Source organism: Pezoporus flaviventris, unplaced genomic scaffold (genome assembly GCF_033815535.1).
Source record: "Pezoporus flaviventris isolate CSIRO_AGI_PZ_B2104156 unplaced genomic scaffold, CSIRO_AGI_Pfla_v1 ptg000213l, whole genome shotgun sequence".
Lineage (NCBI taxonomy): Eukaryota > Metazoa > Chordata > Aves > Psittaciformes > Psittacidae > Pezoporus > Pezoporus flaviventris.
This window is the reverse complement of record NW_026892761.1, coordinates 10778147-10802786: the sequence shown is the minus strand read 5'-3', so window position 1 is coordinate 10802786 and position 24640 is coordinate 10778147. Positions and strand designations below refer to the sequence as shown.

Genomic DNA, 24640 nt, shown 5'->3' with positions numbered 1-24640 from the left:
GCAAGAAGCAAAATGAGACATCACGTGGTGGCTCTTGCCTCTGTACACATCACTTCTGCTCAGTGACCTCAACTTTCAACAGCAACTACGTGCTACATGAACAGCAAGAAGAGTTTTCACGGGGTATGAGCCTGTGCTGGGCAGCTGCATCCAGCAAAGCAGCAGGGTGATGCAGAACAGCTCAATTTTTGGAGCAAAACAGACCATCCTTTTCCTCATGTTTGGTACTGGCTTTGGGCTTTTTGCTTATGCACTACAAACGCATGCATTCTCCACCTTCCCCAGAATCAGTAGGTATTCCGTATGTGTCTGTATTCTACATAATACTTCTATCCAGTATATGTGTATGCATGCAATATTCTACATTATATTACACAATCACATATTGAAAAAATTAAATTATCAGGAAGTCTGCTGGTAATACGGATTTGATTATAAAATAGCTACTTCTCATGTAGGTCAGAGCAAGAGAGGTTTGGGAGTTTGATTTTAGGGTGGCATAGTCAGCATCAGAGATCTTGTAAATCCATCTAAGCTACCTGCCAGATGTGCCCATGCAGAACCCACTGCCGTGTTTGACTAGTTCAGCCATGCTGTTTCCAACCTGTTCTCAGTAATGCACCTGTATGTTGACTTTCAAATAAAATAAGTTAAGGTACAAGTTACACACCTTGAATGTTCATATTTCTAATGCTAAATACAGGGTGAAAGGATTGTAAACAGAGTTGAACTGCAGTTCCCACTGAAGGGCTCTTGAGCTCTCTTTTCCTGGTATTTTTTTCTTTGATTTTTCTTCTTCTGATTTGTGTTTTCTCTTGTTTGTTTGGTTTTTTTCCTCTCCTCTCTTTCTTTTTTTCTTCCCCTGGAGTTGGCAGAAGGGCAAGGGGAGAAGGGCAGTGCACTTACTACTTAGTAAATATTAAAAATTAAAAGCTTTGGCAGTTAAGCATCTCCCAAGCCAAAACTGGCAAAACTAGCTAAAAAACCCCAAATGTTCCTGTTTCAAATTGCTAACTTGTATTTGCTGAACATGTTCCAGGCTAGCTGCAGGGTTTAACTTGTGTTTTGATCATTTAAGAAGGAAAACAACTCTCTAACTCCATGATGCACTTTGGCACTCAGCAAATTCATTTTACCATGGCAACTGTAAAGCCACTTTGAGACATACAAACTCTTCAGTAAAGTGGTCCTTGGCATCTTGTTCTGCAAACTAACCTGGATACTCAATGGTCATTAAAAACATAAAAAAAAAACCCTACTTAGCTTAGTATTATGTATTAGTATCATGTTTTCCAATTGTTGTGTTAATATAAGAGCTGAGTTATACAGATATACACTCAAAAGCTCTACAAAAGAGAAAAGCTAAAATAAAATGTGTGGTGTGACCTATCTCAGGTTGAGGCAGTGCTGGAAGGTGAACCTTCACATCTGAATAGTGGTCCAGCACTCTGCCTTTTAGCTTCTTTAGCTAAATCTTGCAGCCCAGCAAATTCTGACTGCAGTCACAGGCCAAGGAAATTCCACAGAGTTGCCCAGTGGCCTGATGTATCTTATCTTGCTATGAACATGAAAGAATCCAGAAACTGTGAGGTCAGTACTGCCTGGAATGAGTGGAAGCTGAAGGTGCGCAAGTGGATAATGTAGCTGTTGATTTTCTAAACAGACCTGACTGCTGTGGAGAATGACTGCACTGGCAGTCACAGGAAAGTGCTTTCAATGGTTGTAGTGTGTAGCTGTACGTGAAGTGTGTGCGTATTTAGACCTCATTTGATCAGTAGTTGCCACAGTGTATGTATGAATCATGTAATGCCATTATTCTTGGCTAGTTCTGACTACATACATGTAACCTCAGTTACAAAGGAAAAGCCAAGGATTGCCAATATACGCCTTTTTGCAGACTCATTTAATCATCTCTTTGACACCGTGGTGTTAGATTCGGTGCAAACAGAAGGACAACTTCACAGCTCTCACAATTTGCAGAATGAGACCTTGCTATACAAGCATAATTTCTTGCCATGATTTTTCTCTAAATAGATTAATCTTTCTAGAAAATGAGCAGAGGCTAATGAGGGTTGAGCCGCAGATGGGATGGCACCAGTAGCTACTTCATGCAAACACAGCAAAGTAATAGTTTTTAGCATGACATTTAATACGATCAAGCTCTGCTAGGATGCACAGCTATAGGGGAGTTGATTTTAAAGTCAAATATGATGCTGCCTGGCTGTCTTCAGTGGAAATACATGACACATGGTCTATCTCATCTTGCCTTCTTCAATTTAATCACACTTTTAATGAGCAGAAACATAAAAAGTAAACAGTTTGTTTCTCCTCTACAATAACACCAATTTTCTTACTACACTCTTTACTCTGAATAACTAGAGTTCATTTTTAGACCCCTGTTCAATATTTCATTTGAAGAACTTCACAAGCATCTTCCAAGCATTGTTTTGGACCTTTAGCAATGTTCACTTGTGTACTGATAAGCAATGCAAATTTCCTGGGATTTTCTCCTCTCTCAAACAGGTCTCTGTCATGCAGGGCAGGGGGAAGGTCTGTTTCTTGGTTTGCTGGTGAATCCAGCTCCATTCCCAGTTGAGAGAAAAGCAAGAGCTATGTCTACAAGAACACAATTGCATTGTGGGTCATTTATATATTACCCCCTCATTTACAGAAGGTCCCTAAAATCCAAACGTTATTCAGGGATGTGTTGCCCTCTATTATGAATTCTGAATACTGAATAATGAACTACTCCAAAAAAAAGGTAGCCCGGTGGGAGAAGCTTCAGACTGTGTTTCAGTACTTATGGAATGACAGATACATGTTTGCATCTTGCTATATGTGCAAATGACAGTTAACTTCAGTTACTTCAGTGCATTCATAATGGCATTTGGTAAGTTGCCATTCTACTGAATGCATGCAGTAATATAATACAGTGTGTCTTTTGGCATAAATTGCTTCTGAATAATCACAGAAATGCATATTCACAGTAAACATCTGATTAAGGAAGGCCAAACCCAATTTCTTTGCCTCAACCTATTTAAAATCATGAGTCAGAGATCCAGAATACCAAGATTGATTACCTGATGGATTGACTTTGGCTTTTGTTTTGCCATCAAGGGCTCTCTAGCCTAATGGCTGCCTCCTCATTCCTTGTCTGCAGCCAGGAAGATTTAAAAAAGGTTCAGCTTTCTGCATGAAAACTGAAGATTTTTTTGCAACTTCCTGGTTCTATAATTTTATAATCCCCAGTTCCAAATGTGATGCTCACTATAGTGACAGTTGACAGCTCTGCAGATCCAAAGGCTTTTAACCTATGCCATCAGTTCATTTAAGACAGCAAAATCTGTCTTAAGACACCAAAATCTGGAGAAAATATTTGGGACAAAATTTCTCAGTGACACCTTTGAGTTGAAGAGTATCCTTAGCCTCCACCGCCAGAAAAACTCTGATTCATATTTCTATTATGAAACCATTTGTTTCAACTTCCTTCAGTTTCTCAAAGTATGAAATGCTGAATGTTTCCTTCAAATGGAAAATTCTAAAATAGTTTTTCAGAACTGCCAGCCTAGTAAAATATCAGTTATTCACACAGCTCCAAGGATCTCTGGGCTTGCAGATTGTTGCACTGCTGTCTCATTTTATACATTATAATTAGGTTTCACTTTGCAAATCTCCCTGGAGTACGGCATTTATCTCTTTCCAGATGATTGTTAAATGCTGTATTGAAAGGGAATTATCACCTATCTTCCATCTTCCTGAGAGGAACATGAAAAACAGGGAAAAGTTGTCATTATCTGAGGTAATGGGAAAGCTGAGAGGCTCCTTCTGTTTTTCTCCACTTTGGGCAGCTGTTTGTAGCAGTGCAGGTGGTACATGCCAGGTACAGCTTACAAAGGGCACCAGGCCAGTGCCATGCAAATAGGCCCAGTTCTTGTTCTCTGGCACTGAAAATAAGGAGAAGACTTGTGGCTTGGTGACATAGGGACAGAAAGAGTCCCTTGCCTCTATTACCATTGAGTGAAAATCAGAAATTTGCATTCTTGAAGTTTCTAATACTTCAGATCTGTTCATCTTCCAAAGTGCTGCCTAGGTGCTATGCTTGGTGCTTGTGCCTGGATAATCTTGCAACAATCTGAGATCTACTTTTAGGTAAAAATAGAGTGCTGTAAAAATAACGTTAAAGTCTACTAGTTCAGTTTTCTGTGAGTGACAGAGCTTATTTCTTCTGAAGAGTCATTAATAGATTTTGCAAATAGACAATAAAAATTAATTAATTTTCTGGCCCACGTGGTTATTCCGAAGAGGTTGGTAAAGTGAGTCATAAAGGCTCAGTAACCCATGGTTTCGTTTAAGTTACATGACTTCTAAGAAAATCTGAGGATTTTCTGGGGAGGGAGGTAAACTTTCTGTAGAAAGAATGAAAGAACAGGGATCTGAAGGACTTTGGAGCACAAAATGTGTGGAGAAAGCTGGCACAAGCAGCCCCATGGGAAGACGGGATGGCAGTGACCTATGCTTTGTATGAATGAATTGTGTCCTTTGTTTTAGTTTTAAAGTAATAGCTAGCAGCAGAGTTATAAATCACAGACTTATAGAATGGTTCAAGTTGGAAAGGACCTGAAAGCCATCCAGTTCCAACCCCCTGCCATGGGCAGGGGCACCTTACGCTAAACCATGTCACCCAAGGCTCTGTCCAACCTGGTCTTGAACACTGCCAGGGATGGAGCATTTACCATTTCTTCGGGCAACCTCTGCCAGTGCCCCACCACCCCCACAGTAAAGAACTTCCTCCTCATATCTAACCTGAACTTCTCCTGTTCAAGTTTTAAACCCATTTCCCCTTGTCCTATCACTACAGTCAGATTAACCAGAAGCAGAAGGCTGAGAGGAGGCTGGCTGCATTAAATATTACAAGAAACTGTCAGATTAGTCACATGTGGCAATTTCTGCTTCAACCACTGCATAATGGGAGAACCTGAGCATTTGTTGTACAATTAACAAGTCATGGGATGTTTAAACAAATCATTGCTTTCATCAGGTCAAGTTTCTACCATTTCATTACATTTGAAATTGACTCTGATTTTATATTGTAGGCCTATGTATTCCCTGAAATATATTTGTTTGTATACGTGAAGCATTAAAAATCTATTCCATTAACAGGTATTCTTTAACTAGGTCTCTAGAGTTCTGTAAAACTGAATTATGCTGCATTTTCTAGTATCATTTTAATTTTGCATGTTCTAGATAAAAAACAGTTTCCTTTAAAAATCATTGCCCTCTTCTCTGTAATGGCGACAAAAGGGGACAGGATATTGAAAAGTTCCTCATCAGCATAAATAAGTTAAAATCACCACTTCATAGAAGCCAAGAGGAACGAAGCTCCTAGTAAATGTTTTAAAAGGAAGCTAGAAGCAGAAATGACCAAAATGAAGCTCCCCAGTCTAAATATATTAGCAACTCTCTTCACTTGTATTTTTAAAATGTCAGATAATCTATTAAACCTGAAACATCTGTGAAGGTAATGTGGTTGGAGAAGGGATGGTGACACGATGTGTTTAAATACTGGGAGATAGCATTTGCAGTTCCTAATTTGCAGGTTAAAATTCAGCTTCCTATCCATAAAAGCTAGTCTCATATCTCTATCATGACTGTCTCTACTCATGTTCCTCCTCTCTTTGTCATCTTCTTCTATGCTTGCTGATGATGCCTCATTTTGAAGGGATTTCAAAGGCTTAACAGCAATTTCACAGCAGTAATCCTGTGTCATCCAGCAAGGGAGAGCTGTGTGCACTATTTATATACTCGTACAGTTCTACTTGCTGCATAATAGCAAATTCATGTTTAATTAGATATTTTTGTTCTTTCATTATGAGCTTGCATGCATAATTGTCATAACTGTGCCCATGGGGTAGATTCACAGCTGTATTATATATAAACTGGCCTGACACATCTGCATGTACAGCTTCTCTGTAAACTGGGAGCTGGATATATAAGAGCAAGTACATTACAGACAGCCTGAATAGATATAGTAAAGCACCACATGCACCTCCACTGCAGAAGGGAGAGCATGAATTCCTCTGATCTGGCCCCATTAGGAGCTAAGGGACCCTGAGTAATATAATGCAAGTAAGAGCCCCGGGCAAGTGCAAAGCAAAGAAGCAAAGAGGTGCTTCCAAGAGCTGCTGTGGCACAAGGTACATTGATTCCCTTTCTCAGAGCTTAGTGGTTCTGCATTGCATAAGAGGCAGACAGGACGTGGTGAAACTGCCCTGACCTTCCAGCAACTTATCCTAGAATATACCAGCAGTGTAGCTCCCCCAGCTTGTGTGGCTTAGTCATGACCAGTTGGGAATAGCTCATGAGGGTGGGGAATGACTATGGTGATGTCTTCACAAGCAATGGGCCTCCCTAGGCAGCATGGCTATCGAAAGAGCAGTGTTAACAGCCAAAGAGAGCCCGTGGGAGGACAAATCTGTAATTCAGGCTGCTGAAATCGTACGTGCAGGGACACCTGTGTAGACTGCTCTACCCGGTCACCTGTCCTACCTGGTAATGTCAGGCTGTTCTCAGCTGATGTGCTGATGTCTACCAATATCTATGTTATTTCCCTAATAAGATAATGAACCAGTTTTCTCTTTGCTGGATGCTGTTGTACTATAAGTTTTGTGTTGTTCATTTGGCTTTTGATAAGCAAAAGCTCTCTGACAAAGTTAATTGTCATTCAGCATATTCTGGGCTGGAAGCTGCTTTGTTTATGATGGTCCCCAATGACAGCTTGGAGCACCCTCACCCAGGCTGGTTGTTCTGCCTACCAGGTGAAATGATTCTAACCAGCTCCTCATTCACACTTCCCTTCCTTGTCTCTTCAAAAATGCATTATTTATTTGTGATGACATACAGTAACACAGTTGCTAAATGCTTAGCAAACATAATTACGGTGTTGCTATGACTGAGAGTAGTTCATTGCAGAACTAGCTTTGGTGGATATATCAGGAAAAAATGTTGCTAAGGGGCAGCTCACTTGTTTTTCAGCAAATCCTTATCAGGAGACATTAGTTATTCCTCCAACACACCCAGTGTTCCCAGCTCAGGATTCTACCCCAAGATTTATGGCATTTGCAATTCAGTGTGTGTAGGGGAGGGGGGTTCAGTTATCCATACATTGGACACTATTTGCACTTCTTGCCTCAGTTTTCATAAAGACCACCTGTGTGTTTAGACCAAGATATTCCAAACCTAGGAGTACTGTTGATTTGTATTTTTTTAGTGCAGTCCTGCCACTGACTTGTCTGGTGGCCTTGATCAACCCATTTTCTCCCTCTGGGCTTCATTTATCTTTTTTGAGTAAAAGAGATGCAAGTAATTTAATTCACTGTGAAAGGTATGACTGTCCTTTGCAATGTCCATTTGATTCGTCAGATAATGGATTGATGTCTGTGTAAAAGAGAGGACATTCCTGGCAATTGCTTTGGCAGGAGGATGCCTTCCCTGCGACAGGAGCTATTCAGCATTGTTTTAGGCAAAGAGTTGTGCACTGCTAGTGAGCAGGAAATGGGACAGATGCACAGAGTTTCTAAGGTGATGCTGTTCTCATTTGGGCAAGCTTTAATTTTGAATGCCAACATACTCCCTACAGTATCCTCTTAACTTTCCCATTGCTGTCCATGGTATTTTCGGACAGCTTTATCCTGAGTTAGCCATGTATTTCACCTGGGTTTCAAACATACTATCTTTTTACCAACTCATAGGCAACTTGTAGGCTTCTTGGACTAATTTAGGGTTTCCTTTTTTCCTAATCACCACATTTTTATGTAGTCCCTTTTCTAGAAGCAAAGTACCCATATGCTGGGTGCACTGTGCCTTCTGTCCCCCACAGTTGTATTTTGGCTGTTACCCACTTAAACCCTTTTGAACTGAGGGCTGAGCAGAATAGTGTCTTTTTTTGGTGGGTTCTGGGGTTAGCTGTTTGATGAAGCAGTCATTTACTGCATCTAACATTATTTATCCCTATGACTTGTACTGAAGAGGCAGTGATCCAGGCTGTATTAGGGCAGTTAATACTTGTCTGTAATTTACAGTTTTTCCTTAAAATTTCATCTCCTCAAGTCTTACAAGTTGCTTTCAGTGAAAACTGACATTTCTAGAGTCACATTTAAGTCTATTTTACTTGCTTGACATATTTTTTTCACTGAGATGGTTATGCAAATATTAACAACCTCTGAAAACCAGAACAAACCACACAGGAGAAACACTGCCTTAACCTGGTCCCCGAAGAGCCATTTGGAGCAAACGCCTGTGTGCATAATACAGTTCTTTCTAATTAGCATCTCTGGCAATAAGCCACTTGGGTATATTTGATATGCTTTTATCTTAAGATTAAATTTACATTTGCTGCTAGGTAGCTCTGACATCTTCATTCTTGTTTTAGATCTCTGACTTAATGTGATGATTGTGTGATCACTACTCACAGCAAAGCAGCCCTTATTGGTATATGGCTCAAGATTATCTACAGTGATGGGACCTGTGATCATGCCAATAATGAATAACATTTTTATAAACTAGCCTCTTAGAATTCAAGACTGATTTCTGTAAAAGCTGCAGATCTGCAACTTGCTGTAGAAACTACCAAGAAAATAACTGATAAATTATTGTCTTTCTGAAGAGATGGCAATTTAAATACTCAGGAAGGCATCAGTCAAACTTTACAAGACAGACTGAGGCATAGATTTTAATGATTTTTCCAAAGTTTTGAAGAATTGGCTATAGAATAGATCCTTTTCTTAGCCCAGTGTCGTAACCACAAAACTTTCCTACCACAGAGAACTAAGCACTTTTAAAAATACTTTTTCAAGGGCAGATTGACCATCAGTGTTATAAATTTTTACAGGTCTTATGAAATCAGTTTATTAGTGATTTTATCTATTGAGCATCTGCCACAGGACTCACCAGTAAAAAACAAGGAAAAAAAAATACATCAAATGGAAGTGCATTCATAAACATTAGAAATACACAATAACAGGATTTCTTGTGCCATGAAAAAATCCATAATTTTCAAATTTTTTAAGGTAAAATAAAACCTTCTTGTTTAATTCTTGGAAAAAAATGAGGAAATTTTCCCAGGTCATAGTAGGAACTTTTGTCTAAATCAGACCAGTCAGTCATCTAATTCAGTTAATGCATTTTCACTATTAGGTTCCTTACCAGCTGCTTCAGTGAAAAGTGAGTCTTTATTCAGAAGTGCAAAAGAGGATGTAAAATGTCAAACCATTGCAGAGTTACCTCTCTCAGACATCTCTTGTGGAGATTAGAAATAGCAAAGGCAAACTGCAATAATAAGGTAAAGTGACTGCTGCAAATCAAAGAGCAATCTAATCCAGTTTGCCACATGGGCCTTCAGGATTTTCATACCTCCTGTACTTAATTAGATTTCAGATTATGTCCGTTCACTCAGAAAAATGTTTCCACTTCCCCAGGTTAGTAGATTTCTTCCTCCAAACAGCTGTGTACTCCATTCTCTTTACCACAAGTGCCTGTTAAGCGTTCAGGTCAAAACCACAGACCAGGAAAAAGCTGCTAACACAAAATTGAAAGTCTTCTCCCCACTCTCAGCTGAGATTTGTTCACCTCTAACACCACAAGGACAGTGAGGAGAAGTGTTCCAGTCACTCAAGTCTGAAGTTGTATTGGGCAATTGTCTCTGTGACAAGACCACACCGAAGTAAATAGTATGATGTTAGCCGTATGAAGTCTACTATAAACCAGCTCCTTTTCAACCCTCTAAAACCTACGTAAATCACATTCTGTTAACTCGGGGTTGCTTTATAATTGCTAAATAGTGGTGGATTGCCAGCAGAACAAGGGGTTGGTGGTGGACAAAATATTTCCACACATTTGAGATCCATAAATTAATCAAGTATAATTTATCAATTCGTAATATCAATAATAATATAGCAGTCATAGCATGCACTTGTGTATAACATTTCATGCTTGCAACATAGCCACTATAGATTTTTTACAGGTATGAAGATTGGTGCTATTAGGAATTACACATCATAGATTCAATCTATTGACTAACACTCTATATCTAATGGTAAAACCCATATTGTTCATTTAAAGGGAGATTAAAATATTTTATCTAGGTTTACTTGAAAAAGCTGTTATCCCCAAAAGGCACTGAGAGTCTCCTTAACCCTTTAATATGTAAATTTAGTTCTTTTTTAAAGACAAATAAATAAGATGGGTTATTTCAGTGCTACGCCTCACAACATTGCCTCAGAAACCATTCAGTGAACAAAAATTTAGGACAAGCAGCTGAGTGCAGATGATGAACTACATGTGGGAATGGAAACAAATAGGTAAAGGCAGAACAGCTTCTTAATCAGCTTTGCCTTCGAAGCGCATGTGCTAAAACTTTGTCTCAGTCTTGGATTTAAGAGGAGAAAAATTGTGCCTGGGAATGGTGAAGTGTAGGATTAGAAGTAAGAAAGAAAGATCTGGAGCCAAAATTTCAATAGAGACAAAACTCAGCTGGAGAGATTTAAAAGGAAAGAAAAAAAGTTAAACTCAAAGCACGATTTTGCCCAGAGCTTCAAACGGAATCCAGGATTTTGGACCACTGCTTTTCTGTTGGAAAACACTGATGGGTGGTGGTAAAAGTTTTACATTCATCCCTATCTGCTGGTTCAGTTCAGTTATGCTGTTGTTCTCTGAAGTAGTTCTACTGGCTGAAATGCTGCTGCTGAAACAGTGATGTTGATCTGTGTGGCAAAAGGTCTGGGGCTGGCTTATATTCTGAAGTCTTTTCTAGAACACACACATGCACACCATTGGCTCCGTCATCTTAATGTGATATTCTATAGTCATTCACTGAGAAACTGTATGATGGCTTTGCTGCAAAAGTTGTGAATGGATCAGGGAAATGTGGGAAAAAGTAGATAGAGAAGAGGCCTTGGAAAAGTGGGGTTTCTCCTTGCCCCTGCCAGATTGCTCATGGGGGAATGGAATAAGTCATTTAAACAGGGCGCTCATCTTTAAACTACAGTTGATGTGCAAATCGTCAGATAGACAAATATCCACAACAGAATTTAGTAGACATTATTTTCTAAGCATATAAAATGCTGCCTTGTTTAATGGTTCTGGAAGATGATAGTACACATGTCTCAAGTGAGGCAGTCAAAATTAGTCATTTTAAACCTCTCTCTGATGCTCTGCACACCCATTAACTATGTAAGGTGGACACACCAGCCCCACACTGCTCAGAGCTTTTGTAGAGCAGGTACTGTAGTGATAGGCACTAGATAAAAGCTGCTGAATATATTAATACTTCTGCCTTCATAGATTACTGGGGAAAAATGTGTGTGAACATGCATTTCAAGGCTGCATCATAAAGCATATGCACAAGGAGCCAAATGAAGGTTGCATAGGCAACCAGAATTCTGGCATTTCCTTACTTTTTAGTGTTTGCCTTTAAAATCTTAATGTGCTCTTAATATAGTGGCTTACCAGTATAGAACATGTAATTATCTGAAACTACATATATGTTTCCTCAGTATCTGGAGAGCATTTTGTTTTGTGCTTTAAAAGGATCCTGAAGAAGAATGGTTATTTAACTAAAACATCTTTGGCTTTCTTTTCACTTTGCTTTTGTGTGGAAGCCACAGAACAGCTTTTCACTGTGTCAGATGAATAATGTGTAGGAAGAGTGAGAGAGGAAGGGAATTGTTGAATTTATTTTAAAGTATGCGAATTTAATTTCACCAGGCACGAGAAACCTCCCTCTGAACACTTCAAAATGTTGATTTACACATTAGTGAAAAAGTTCCTCTTTTGTAAAATTGTACGTTGCTTTTCAACTGTTTGGGTTGTTTGGGGTTGGCTTTTTCTTCTGTTATAGGTTGACAATGAATATACATCAATATCTTAAGCACTAGGTAGCATAAAAACATGTGGCATCTTCAAACTATACAGCAAAATGCAGCCATAGTCATTCTGGACAACTGTTAGATTACCTGAGCAGATCTAAAGGTTTCATAGAAATAAACTTTCTTACACTGTTGGCTTTTTTAGAGAAACTCTTTTTCTGAGCAGTGGCAGGAGGAAAGAGACCAGATGCCCAAATCATGTCTCAAATAAAAGCACTGGGACACTTGCAGTGGAAAACATTCCCTCTTCCCTGCTCCAGCCCCACCTTCTCCATAACATAACTGTGACATAAATCCCTCTCTCTACTGAAAAAGCAGATATATCAGTATTGAAATGAAGCCTGTGTAACAGACAGTTATGAAATTAATCTGCCACCATCACCGATTCCTAGTTTTGGAGGAATACCTTCACGGTTATGAAATGTGTGATTTGCGAGCACCAAGTATGAAAGAACAATCCTACTTTTTCAGCTAAAATATAGCCAGTGGAATTTTTTTCCTATATTCCTAATGATCACAGAGAGAACACATTCTGGCATATTGTATCACAAGCAAAATATCATAGGACTCCTAATTTCTTCATGTTAAAAACTAGCTGTACAGCCTCCATATGGAATCTGAGAAATACCTCAAAAATCCCCAAAGCTTTAGGGTAAATAATATTCCTAACATTATAATAAATAAAGATAATAACTCACCTCAGTTAAAACTCCAAGTAAATACGATAGATCAGTTTAACAAAATAAGGCATCAGTAGCAGGAAGTATTTATCCATTTCTCTATTCATGTCTTCTATTCCTTGCTACTTACCCCTGAGTGCTGCTGTTGGTCGGTGCACACAGACTGCAGCAGCTCAGTCTGAGGAAGAAAACAGTTATTTCCTTTCAGCTTCTGTTACTGCTCTCCCTTGAAACTCCTTCACTTTTTTCTTTTCAAGCTGCATAGGAATACAAGGATGGACCCTTTGGGCTCTATCCAGGTCTGTTTGTATTATGTAAAACAGATGAATGCATTTCCTATTTTAACCATGAAAATCATATCTTCACTGACAGGCGCCTGGATCATTAATAGTATCTGTATGCAACTGTGAAAACCCACGTAATGCTCAGAATTGGACTCAGTTTTCTAAATGAAGAACCAGATGAATATCTGCAAATCAACTTCTCTCTGTGGCAAAGGTTTCTTTTTTTTTTTTTTTCCTACCCTGTAGAAGAAAATTCCAATACAGGTTTTTAATTGGAAATGTTGGAGGAGACCTCTAGACACCAGAAACAAATACACTGGAGATGTTTTGCTCATTAAAGTGCCTCTAACCCCACTGTAACTTTCGGTCAGCTACCACATCAAACCTGTGATTCCTTTTTCCCAAGACAATTTTGTCTTCTAGCACTGTCAGCAAACTGCTTCAGCACTGGTTGAAAAGGTTCCAGCTTAAATTACAGTAATGAAAGCCTGTTCTGGGCTTTTCCCTTACTATTTTTTTCCTAGAATATTCAGATTTCATATTATTCCCCACCCAGTCTTAACCATACTTCCCAGAACACAGGAAAAGTCTTTTCTTCCTGCAGTGCTAAATGTCTTCATTAGGGAAACTTAACACTGAAGTGTTTTAGAAAGGCAGATGCTCTAGATTTAAAAGAAACGAGAGGACTCTCTGTGAACAGCTGCATTGCTGTCAGCTTCAAGCAAGCCATATTTCACAATGGTTTTGTACATTATTTTGTCACAGGGAACATATTATTACCATCTAAATTTAAAAACACTGGCTTTCTTGCATGAAGGCAAAAGCAGACAAAACCACAGTGACTGCTCTGTTCAAGTATTCTATGCCAATGGTGCAGGAAATAAGATCGAAGTGAAAACCAATTCTTGTTTTGGAAGGTCTTTCAGGTGTCTGTACAGAGTTGGCCAAAAGCACAGGTACAGGAATTCTTGTACTCTTTCAAATTGATCACTAGTCATAGTTCTTTGTTGGAATCTCATTCTACAGCTGCTTCAGCATTTTGTTGGCTGCTCAGAAATATATTTTCCCTGCTAAGAAGCAGTATTATTTTGCATCTGTAGTAGATTGAAATGTCGGACATTAAACTCATATTCCAAAGTTCTAATTTTTCAGTTCTAAAGGGAAATATTTTTTAAATAACTGAGCACTGTCTGCTTCTGTAGGTCATATAATTCTTGAAATAGTGTTGCGACAAACAGTTCCACTTCAGAGCATTGAGAATACCTCTTGCTCTTCAAAATGTTAGCGAACTTCCAAAATCCAAGAAGAAAATCTAAACAAATTTTCAGAAAGATCTTATGAATTTAAACTACATCGCAGTCTTTTTTTGCCCCATGAAATATACATTAACAGGGTTTTTTTTTTCTTATTGAGTCTTCTTATGCATCTTGTACAACTGCCCACATTTATTTTCCAGCATAGTCTAGTCAGTGACTGAATGACCCACTGCAACTCAGGCAAACTGCTAGTTTTGATAAAAGTGCACTAAGCACATGGATAATAGAAGATTGATTTATTTTAATTCAATGAACATATGTTAAACAGAGGCATAGACTTTCAGTCATACACAAGACTTCAATGGACAGCCTGTTACTCCCTGAGGAATACTTTAGGGAACAAGTTGAATGAGGTACTGTTTCAATGACTATTAACATCACTGGGAGTCTTCTAATTAGTGTCAATGGCATAATGTAGGTCAAAATTTTTCTATCCATATATATACCGTATATATATATATATACACACCATACATATATATATATATACATCTGTTCTAGCTAAGGATTTCTTACATTTTCTGAGTATTATTTTTTCATTTCAGAATCATCTGATTCTCTTCTAAAACCCAGAAATCTGGGAACTTTACTTTTTGATGACTGTGAATGTTATTACATCTGTAAAGTGACAAAAGATTAAATATCTTAGAGAATGAAATGCAATGACAAGCTGAAAAAAAAAAATTTTTTTTCAGTATTTAGTAGAAGTTTTCTAGTGAGTGTATCCTGTCCCATCAATCAGTATCTGGCCATTAATCTAATTGTTATTCAATAAGTTCTTCCTATTATAATCTCTCAGGCATGTGCTGCAAAGTCTAATTGATCTGTCTGTGTTGTGTCATAACAGAAAGAAGGATCTTGAGTCATTTTGTAAGTCTCTTCAGCTTGTTACTGGAAATGCTGGCCTTTCTCTGAATGATTCCTCAATAGAGGAATGTTAAAATTGGGCAGATAAATACAGCGAAGTAGGGAAAAGTGTAAGATGAAGTCAAACAAGGAAAAGTATCTAAAAGCATGCTTCCTTGCTTGTACTAAAGTTCTTAGCTAATAAAAAGAGAAATGACAGTGATTGTTTCATCACTCTGAGTACAAAACTCATCCCTACTACTCACTCATGTTCTGGGAACAGCTATGACAACCAAAGACCTAACTTTCACATGTAAATAAAAACATTAAGCAAAATATCTATTAAAACTTAAAGACTCTGACACAGCAAAGTTCCCAAACATATGCTTAAATGTAAGTCCTTGTTCTTAACAAGGTTGATAGGATTCATCTGTCAGTGAGATCCCTTACGCTCAAACACACTGCTTTGAGTTTTAAAACCACGTTTGCTAAAGCTTCTAAATACTTGAAATTTAAGCACACAAGATGGAAAATCTGGCAAAAGCTTCTTAAATGTTTTGCTGAAAAATAAAAAATTATCTTTCCTAGTTTAGAAGTTTACATGAATCATTACTCTTTAGGCCAACAGAACTGGTTGTTAACCAGTCAAAGGGTTGTGTCATGGCCACACAGGTAATGCTGGAGGACTTCTGAGGCTGACTGCAGTGACTGAGGCAAGTTAAATCTTTTGGTACAGGAACAAGCAAACAAATGAAGGAACATACTGAGAAAGTCAATGTTTTGTATTCTTGCTGATGGGCAAAATTCCCCAAAAGCTTGGAATGGCTCAACTTCACATTTTTCAAAGCCATAAATAGAACTTTTCATCCTCAGCAGGACCCAGACTTGAAGCTTGCCCTTTTGCCTGAGTCTCAGAACTCTCAATTTTATGTCTTCATATATGAAGCACCTCCAGTAACTTTCACTGCAGGAATAAATAATCTCTACAGTGAACTCATGCCTTTTTAAAATATCTCTTTAAGGATCTGAACTCCCTTCATACACTTTGGTCTTCTCTATGTACTAGAGAACAAAGGTTTTTTTAAGCTTTCCTTAGCAAATATGCTTGAAGTAAAGCACTGTAAATGTTTCATGTAAAATTGTGTGCACATAGTAACAGTTTTGGATATAATAGTCCACATTTCAGCTGCCAATGTACTTCTGTGTTAGAAGACAATTTTTTATGAGATCATAGATCATCTTTGGATTACATCTAAAATGATGATATTTTTTGCTGGTACAAAATGGTAACCCCTTTCATTAAAGCTGAGCAACATTCTGTCTTCCAGTATTTTATTGTTCAGTTTATGCAAAAGTCTTCCAATAACAGATAAAATTGTCAAAGTTCCAAGGTAATGACTTGAGCAGTTGACATAGCATGAACTTGGCATAAAAAAAATGAAAATGTTGTTTCCCCATTGAGGAAGGGATGGGCAGGGGCAAACTGGCTAGGGTACCTCTTGAAAATCCAAGGTGTTTTGCTTCCAGCTCCTGTTTTTTAACAAAAAAAAATAAAAAAATGATGGTGTTAAGAATCTGTCTCTGTATCAGAATGCTGAGTGCTAATTTTAGAACTCTTCAAATAGAGTCAGTAGACTTTTTGAAACACACTGAAGAAAAACTGACATTTGAGGAATGCCTCTTAAACAGTTTTTAAATTATTCAGTATTTATTAAATATCCATACAATGTGATTGTACTCAGTTTTGAGACTTTCTTCTGTTAGATTCTATGAATACCTATAGACAAGGCATATTCATAAAAATGGGAAACTACTAGTCTTTAACCCAGAAACTTTGAGATTAGGTTTAGAAGAACTTTAGAATGAAACATTTGTTGTCCTATTGTCATGAACTTGAAGGAATCCCTCTCTTTTATGAAAGCCTTTTCATTTGAATAATTAACATGTACAGAGTACTTTATTACTACTTCAATAATTAATATTTGTAACTTTTTCAAATTTGGAATTGATTTTATAGTTAGTAGAGAAAGGGAGACCAGATATTCTGATATATTCTTGGAAGTAGAGTCATAGAATAGTTTGGGTTGGAACCAAGCCTTCTGCAATAAGCAGGGACATCTTCAATTCAGGTTGCCCAGAACCACATCCAGTCTGGCCTTGAATGTAGCATCCACCACCTCTCTGTGCAATCTGTGCCAGTTTTTTACCACCTTTATTGTAAATAATTTTTTCCTCACATCCAGCCTGAATCTCCCCTTTCAGTTTAAAGTAGGTTTGAAACGGCCTAAGAAGTATTTTTAAAAGCTACAAAATTCATATACCACTATCCCTGGGCCTCTTGATCAGTCTTAATTAGGATAATTTGGGGGTTTAAATGTGGCAATAAATCCCTTTTATTTCCTCAATAAGGTCTTTTGTCATCTTTTATTTTTATCATCTGTCATAAAAATCTGTGGTATGTGTAAGCAATTTAATGGTTCACTGAAAGGCTGTTATGCAACTGAATTGTATAAAATCTGTCCAAGGCCAGAAATTACTGTAAGAGGGAAACAGCAAAATGGTGAAAGGCTGGGAATTTGAATATGTTTTCTGTTTGTACTTACATCTTCTGTATGTGAATTTGTGTAACTACTCTCTTTGTTACCCTGTGAGTATAAGAGGGAAGAGAAGATTAGGTACCTTGTGTTGAGAGGTCAGGAATATATAGCTGCTGCCTGTTCCCAGAACAGTCAAGACTCTAGTCATAATTTAGCCAGTGGGGAATACATAGTTACAATAACTGTTCTACATGGGTCTGAAATGATCATTTCAACAGTATGCCATTGCTAGCGCCACTTCACAGTTTGTCAAACAGAAGCCACTCAGTGTAATGTTGAGCTATTACTGAAATCATTATGCCTGGTCTTAACAACGTTAGTGAAGAATGATAAATGTAGCATGCCAACTGCACTAATGTCAGAATTCAAGGTCTTCCTATCAATACTCATTATAACCCTGTAAATGAATACAGTGGATGGGAAATATTATCAACTGGTAAAGCTGGCATTGATACAGCTCATCAGCTGCTGTGACAGTATATTCAGCTATTCTGAGTATGAGGCTGAGGTTGCAGTCAATGCAAAGGACAGATTCTGCCAGTACTACTCACTAATGTCACTAAACCATTCATATTTCTGTTGACTGTGGCTGTGATTATCTACAAAGCAAACCGTTGCTGTATGAATGAAGGCTGGATAATTTGACTCTAAACTGATTATACCATAAGTACTACTCCAAAAGCAGTGGAAAACATTGCGTTTTTTTATTTCACTGGCACTGATATCCAGAGGAGTAAGAGCTCATCCTAAGGTGTTTGACAGAACAAAGAAATATAATCATGCTGTACACTTGTTTCTTCAATCACAAGATATAACTTCACAATTCAGTTTATTTTCTAACCATAGCATCCTCTGGGAGTCTAGAATCTCTTCCTTGAGAAAAACTTACACATCGGACTAGATGATCTTCTGCGACCCCTGCCAACCTGAATCACACTGTGACCCTATGATCTGTTTATGTAACTCTAACAAATAAAATCCATGTCCCCATCCATCAATTATTTATCTATATTTTTACAGATGTCCCAAATGTATGATTTTGATCTTCAGGCAGAAGCATTGAAACACAATAGAAAATTCCACTTCACCAAGGTTCAGAAAGCTTAGAAGCCTATGGATTATCCACTCCTCCACACTGCTAGGGTAACTTTTGTAAAATTAGTAGTAAGTCAGATTCATTTTTTTTGCTTCAGTACAAAAAATACAACCAGCAAAAGTGGAACAGTTGTTGATAACCAGAAGCTTGTATTACTTAACTTCTTGGCATGAATTTCTGCATTTTTAATTGAAATTTTTAGGTTGAGCTCCAAAGAAATTTTTGAGGGAAGCTTTATGGATATTACCTAATACACAATATTTATTTCTCTTCTTACCTGTTTAAATAAGATCCTTGTAACTAATAACATTCATCACCATAGAGCCTATCCCTTGAAACATGGATGACCATTTTTTCAACAGCCAACATAAAGGAAAGTGAAAAGAGCGATGTCAAAAAGCAGCATCATTGCATTGCAATTCCCTTTGAGATTTTCCCCTATCTCTTCTCACTTTATATGAGCCTTTATTCACAATCTCTTCTGCCTTTTCACCTGAAATCGTGATCTTTCAAGAGAAAAATCAATGAGAAGACAATTTACACTCTGTAAAAGTACATCTTTTGCTTGCTGTCAGTTCTGTAAATACGGACTTCTGTCCTCCCTATGCAGGATAAATCATTAAACAAATGAATATAAGCATATTGCATGTTGCACTGGCCTTGACACCGTGTTTTCATTGCTCTGAGGCCTAAAAGTGGCTAATATTTCTATGCATATACATAGATCCAAATCAGCATGTAATGAACTCAAGGCCAGGTTGGACAGGTTTTAAGCAACCTGGTCTAGTGGAAGGTGTCCCTGCCCATGGCAGGGGGTTGGAACTGGATGAGCTTTTTTTTTCCTCCCAGTCCAAACCATTCTAAATTTTTATCTAATACTGCTTTCCTGGACTATTCTGTTGGGCCTCTCTTCATCAGCCTCCCTCAAAAATTACTAGAATAATTTGAGACTGGCTCTACATTAATCACTTAATAAGGGTAAGATATGCCAACACGGTATATGTCCTCAGAAAGATACATCTCTCTATAGCGCTGCGAGCATCAGTGACAGCTTAACTCGTGGCACGGAAGAGCCTAGTGGTGTTCAGCACCAAGGCCAGCTCAGGACTGCACAACCGCCAGGAAAGGGCCTCTGCTCCTTCCGAAGTCAAAACTCCTTCAAAAATATAGAGCACCCTTGAATTAATAATTTCCAACAAAAAACTTGTTGGAAATAGAAATCCTGATATGGAAGATTTTACCAAAATGAAAATCTAAGCCTTAAATTTTATTCATTAACTACACTATTTGTAGAGCATTCTGTGTGGAATATAATGGAAACGATTAGACGTCAGATACAGTTTGCAACATTATTAACTCTTAGTAATGCACGATGCAGCTACCTGTATGTGTGGTGAAGGAAAAGCCTGATGAACAGTGAGCTGCACTTGCGTCTGCTTTTCACTGGATTGACAATGCACTAAATATGAGCTAAATTGTGCTTCAAGGCACAGTCTTGAATATAGATCATAAATTGCACAATCTCAGAACACATAATACTGTAGCACAACTCCCTCTTTGCCTCATGGTAAGCCAGCCACAAATTAACTTTTTCAGAAGCTGTTTACTGCATGTCTGCAACATCTCAGGCTCACTAACTGGGGCATTGCATTGTTACAACAAAAGCACAATTCTCTTTCCACTTCTTGTCTACTCCTCAACTTCATCTTCCAGAGAAGAAAGATGTCAGAGGTAACAGACTGCATGTGTGCCTTCTCATATGCAGACTGAGACAAACAGACATCGTCACACCCTTAAACAGATATACATAGTCTTTCACAGACCTAGAGGTTCTTTCTGTGTAGGTCTAGCTGATTTATATGTCCTTTGAGTACGGACTTGAAACATGGAGATGCATTGGATAGTATCAGATGAGTTTATTCCTGTCCTTGAATTGATCTAGATGCATAAGAAATGCTAACTCAGAAGGCCTCTATATTTTTTATACATGGAAAAAAGGCAAATGAGATCTCAGATTTATCACGTATCAAGACAAAGAATGCTTTAGTTTTCAGAGAATGAATTGTCATAGGTTCTGAACAAGACTTTGGAAATCCACCAGTGACAACAAAGCTACACTGACAGTATGAAACTTAGAAAAATTCAAAGTGGTTATGTAGATTACCATGTCCTGGTAGTAGACAATTGGGGTACAACTATGAATATAGTTAAAAAAACCCAAACTGCATTAAGGTTAGAAAATGTTCCCAGTTCAATAGCCTAGAATATGTAGCAACACTGGAGAGAACGTGGCAATAATGCATACAGGAAATAAATAAAAGAAAGGCAAGAAATCAATCACTGTACAATTACTGAAGTAAGCAGACTGATACAGTACTACACACACAGACACTTCAGCCTAAAACTTGTCCTTTACATGCATACTAAGGCCTTTTTTACATGGCAATGCTTAGAAACTCTAATCCAAATTATCTAACTGTGTGTGCATGGAATATCTTAATTAAACTGCACTAAATTTCATGAATGCTCTCTCCTAGAATTAAAGTAATCTTAATTCAATTTAGCTTCATTTACTTTGGAAAAGAATGAAGCTAAATTAAATTGTGATCACTTTAATTCTCAACATAAGTGTCCACATAGATTTTAATAGTGAATTAATCCACTGTACTTTCATAACTTAAACTGCATGGATTTTCATAGCCCTTGTTTATGTAAACAAGCTCTAAACACACTTCTGTTATTTCAAGGCTGTTCTATTTTCTATTACACTCCATATGGGCTAATTTAACAGTCACTAGGAGGAGCCAAGTATTAGTGGATTGGTCTTAACTGAGACTCTATTTTCCATCACTGTAAGTAAAAGACAATTTTTTATATATTCTCTGATTTGCAGTCCTTAATGTAGCCCTTTAGGCCTTAATGTCTACTGATGACAAAGAAGCTAGATACAGTTCTCTAGAAAAAATGTGTTTATTTAAATTTCAAGTCTAGAAATCATATGCTTAAAGATGTTCCTTTGCAAAATAGCTTATAGCATAAGAATTGGATTTCTAGATAACAGATGCACTAAATCGTCAATTTGAAACAATTTTTGGACTCTGTCCCAGTACAAATCAATCTTATGGATTCTGAAAATGTTAAGACAGATCTTGAAATGGTAATTAATTTGATCTCATGATTTTGATGTCAAAGAAGAAACTGATTTATAGCTGTTATGGCTCCAATTCAACAACTATAAACAACGTTTTTTCAAGTTTCCAAACTTGTTGGGTCCCCTCATTAGTTTCGGTTTTTAAAATGTTCTCTTGTTCATGGGGTGAGAAACTCTATCTTTGGCTGCAACTCTGTTCAAATCACAGCTTGTTAGGCATGGTTCGTGTTAACTGTGATTTCAGTTGGCAGGACACTAGATTAGCTGTTGACATCAAGCCAACATTTAATTTTGTTTTCTTGAGTCATCTGTTGCCAGTTGCCATGACAACTGATCTTCTAGCTTCAGATTTACTAGAGAGAACCATTAAAATGGCCAGGAGTACATACAGAGATTCTCTGAACAAAGTGAAAGTTCAACTGTTTTCTTCAATGAAAACTGAAAGACCTTTTCAGCTTTCATTTTAGCAACATGTAACTTCTATTAAAAAAAAAATGATGTTCTTGTATTAGAGAAAGAGAGTGAATGATAGTTTTTATCAGGAAATCTGTTTTAGCATCTTTCTACTGCATCTACAGAATGAAGGTCTTTGTGTCTAAAATCATGTGACACAGTGGACAGGCAAAGACTTTCCTATTCTCACTTGCACAGCAGTACTGAAAGATGAAATTTAAGACATTGATTCTTTTGATCTTTATTAGATTCTCTGTACCTTTCAATTTCTCGCTTCACAAATGTATGACTTAGGTAAACAAAGTATCCCAAGAAAGACGTCATCAGTGCATTAAGTCAACCCAGAGGTTGTACAAGAAACCCAGATGAAAAGACCAATCACAAACCTATGGGAGCTTCTTGCAGCAAAAATACTTTTGATTAAAAATAGTAATCAGTGTGTATAAATTATGTAAAGCCCATATACCTATAGGTCATGAAAACACAAGAAAAAATTGGTAGCCTATTGGATCACAAGTAGTCCTTCTAGTAAAATGTTAATATACAGTAGTTATTTCTAAGGCTGTCTCTTGTTGAGTTTCACAAGACTCTGTGCAGGAGTGGTTACCAAAGTCTGAATTCCACACTCCTTTTATGTACTGTGTTCAAAAAATTCCAAAGCACTAAGCACCCCAGAATCCCTTTGAAATAAATGGAAGCACAAATAGAGAAGAAAAAGGTGCCCAAGTGGTTCAAATACTGATAAAGATATCAGGAAAAACAAAAAAAAAAGGCATCTCTACCTCTTCATTAGGTAAACATTTGCTTCTAGTAGATGGAAAGAAAATAAGCAGCTAGGCAAGTCTGTCATTGATGTGGGTATTCCCCATTGCTCAGGCGCTTGTACTAAACAGCATTATTTGTACGAGGATGTCCTATTGCCCCAGACCTCCACAGAAAGTGCAGCAGGCATTGCAGTGTTTGCAGGCTCAGAGATGGACACAATACCCACGACTGTGGCCTAAGAATGAATGGCTCTCTGCAAAGGCAATAGACTGGAGGGTTTTATGTACCCCATTTCGTTTATGTTTCATTATATATATTTGGATGACTTTTTGAGGCTGGTTCTTCAACAGCAATTCTAGATTGGTTTCCTAAATGTGAGGGTACATAGGCCTACCATCTCAACATCTCAATTAAAACAGAGAATAAGGCAATTATTCTGACAACAATCTACCTTGCTTCTCATCTCCTCCTCTGCCCAGCAGAAGCCGTTAAAACACTTTAAAGTTAATGGGGGTGTATGTGGGAGAAAGTGGAAGATAAGAGAAGAGAACACACCAATTCCTCCACTTGAGTTAACCCCTGATTCCACTGACGAGAGCCACTTCCCACCAGATAAAAATCCAGCCATTACACATCACAGGTGGTCAAGTACATTCAGTACCATGCACGTAACTAAGGGGCTTCCCCCTGCAACAACTCTCCCTGTTTGAGTGTAAAGCCACCCTTTGTACTAGACTGTTGTGACTGGTAAAAGCTGGTGACTAACGACAAAATGAAGCACTGTGGCTGGAATGTATGATTGCCATCCTTCAGGACTACAATGGAGATTAAACAACTGCATACATTAAATCTGGCAGGTTTTGTTGTGATGGTTCAGGCTGTGAATTCAGGCTCTGCGTGATTGTTTTAGAATACAGTTGGCTCATGAATGTTATTGAGGCAGATGCTGGCATACATTCAAAATGCTGTATTTCATGTTTTGCTTTATCTTAAAATACATTTGAGTAGGTTTTTCGTTCTTCTAAAACACCTCACATAATAGGTAGAACTAAAAATGATCTAATATCTTCAATGCCTTAAAGCTACTGCCGTGCATGAAATTCAAACTGTAACTATAAAAAGAAGTAAGGAGGGCTTTCTCTCCAATTCTCATTTTTAGCTATTTCTGCATTTATTGTGTGAAAGATAGAACTTGTTCATGTTTCAAATCAGCAGCAGCTAAATGAAACGCAATCTGAAAGTTATTACAGGTCATCTGGAGAACTGGAGGCCAAAGTTTGAGGGGTTTGGACTAGTTGAGAAGACAGTGAATTTAGTATTTAGTAATTAAGGTTATAGGCAGACCCAAAGTTATTTTTACAGCCTTACTGTTTTAGTTGGATGCAATGATATCCTTTATAGCTGAGCAAATAATTCCCGATGACTGATAAATTTGCACTTTCCATCAGCATATTCCCTTTGATTGCGTTACAGTTTTCTTGACACTATTATCAACTCGTACTTTCTAGATTATTTCTACAGTGTTCAAAAT

General features: G+C 37.8%; 1 protein-coding gene across 4 annotated transcripts in view; it reads right to left on the bottom strand.

The window, feature by feature from the left end:
* The window catches only part of PHACTR3 (phosphatase and actin regulator 3), a 107396-nt gene that overhangs the window by 64420 nt on the left and 18336 nt on the right, over positions 1 to 24640 (bottom strand). Inside the window, exon 1 of one of the 4 annotated variants that reach the window (XM_061441831.1) lies at positions 12732 to 12872. The exons of 2 other annotated variants lie outside the window; for them this stretch is intronic. The gene's annotated coding sequence lies outside the window, so the exon portion shown is untranslated. Of the gene's footprint in view, positions 1 to 12619; positions 12873 to 24640 lie in introns of those variants that run through there. One more of the 4 variants, XM_061441832.1, reaches the window with a different exon arrangement.